The sequence below is a fragment of the Coenobita brevimanus genome, chromosome 23, assembly GCF_032717465.1.
Source record: "Coenobita brevimanus isolate Jiangsu-jjx chromosome 23, ASM3271746v2, whole genome shotgun sequence".
In the NCBI taxonomy this organism is placed as follows: Eukaryota; Metazoa; Arthropoda; class Malacostraca; order Decapoda; family Coenobitidae; genus Coenobita; species Coenobita brevimanus.
In genome coordinates, this window is record NC_136976.1 from 59,858,769 (window position 1) to 59,859,859 (window position 1,091).

Genomic DNA, 1,091 nt, shown 5'->3' on the forward strand with positions numbered 1-1,091 from the left:
TAGATCATGAATTTTCTACTCTACCTACAATACTTCACGTGCACACGCGAGCGCACGCACGCGCACACACACACACACACATCCCCTCGAGTGGCTAGAACACTATAAAGGTACCGTATATTCTGGAATGACAGGAACACCTTGAAGGTATATCCCCGAATGGCAAGAACGCGATAGAGGTATAGTCATCTTTAACCCAAGCGACACCCCACTCATCTCCGGGATTCGAACACAGAAGCCGCAACAAAAACAGTAATCGTGACCCCGGAGTGACTCGAACACCCAGCCTTCTGATCTGGAGTCAGACGCGCTACCATTGCGCCACGGGGCCCATGTAGGTTAAAGGGAGGGAAAGGGACCTTGAGTTATCTTTAAACCGAACGACACCGGGCGGCTGAGAGAGGGAGGGAGAAGGGGAAAGGAGAAAGCGGGACGGTGTGGGGTGGTGGAGAACGAGTACTAAACACTTCTTAGTAGTTATTAATGCTCCCGGCTAAGCACGTATCATTCAGTTTTTAATCCGTTCACCTTATAGTCTTGCTTTTTACTTTATTTTGCCACAACCAGACGATTACACTCAGCTCGGGAGAGGTCTTTCTAGCTTTGACAGGTTAGATATTTCATTCAGTAACCTCTTCACTGTAGCTGGTCCCCTTTAAGCTGAATAAATTCGTCTGGTGACTGCAAGAAAAAAGTAATTTATTCCCTCAGAGAGAGGGGGAACTTCGTCAAGCAGCCCACGACAAACACCCACACAGACAGACATACGGACAGGAAGGGTTTCATCATCAAATAGCCTACGAGAGAGAGAGAGGGGGGGGGAGGAAATTCAAGTAGTCCACGAGAGAGAGAGAGAGGGGGGGGTGGGAGGATACTGAACACGTACCGCTCACTTATTGATCCCTAGAGTTTGTTTGCTGCCGAGGGGGATGACCAAGGGTGTGTGAGTTATCTTTAATGAGACAGGCAGAGACGGGGTGGGCACTGAACATTCATCAATCACTAATGAATCTCTCTCTCTCTCTCTCTCTCTCTCTCTCTCTCTCTCTCTCTCTCTCTCTCTCTCTCTCTCTCTCTCACTTTGTTGTTGA

At 48.7% G+C, this 1,091-nt stretch overlaps 1 non-coding gene across 1 annotated transcript; it reads right to left on the minus strand.

The window, feature by feature from the left end:
- Positions 1-259: 259 nt before the first annotated feature.
- TRNAW-CCA (transfer RNA tryptophan (anticodon CCA)) lies at positions 260-331 on the minus strand. The gene has a single exon. It is a non-coding gene; the product is annotated as a tRNA-Trp (tRNA).
- Positions 332-1,091: the final 760 nt, after the last annotated feature.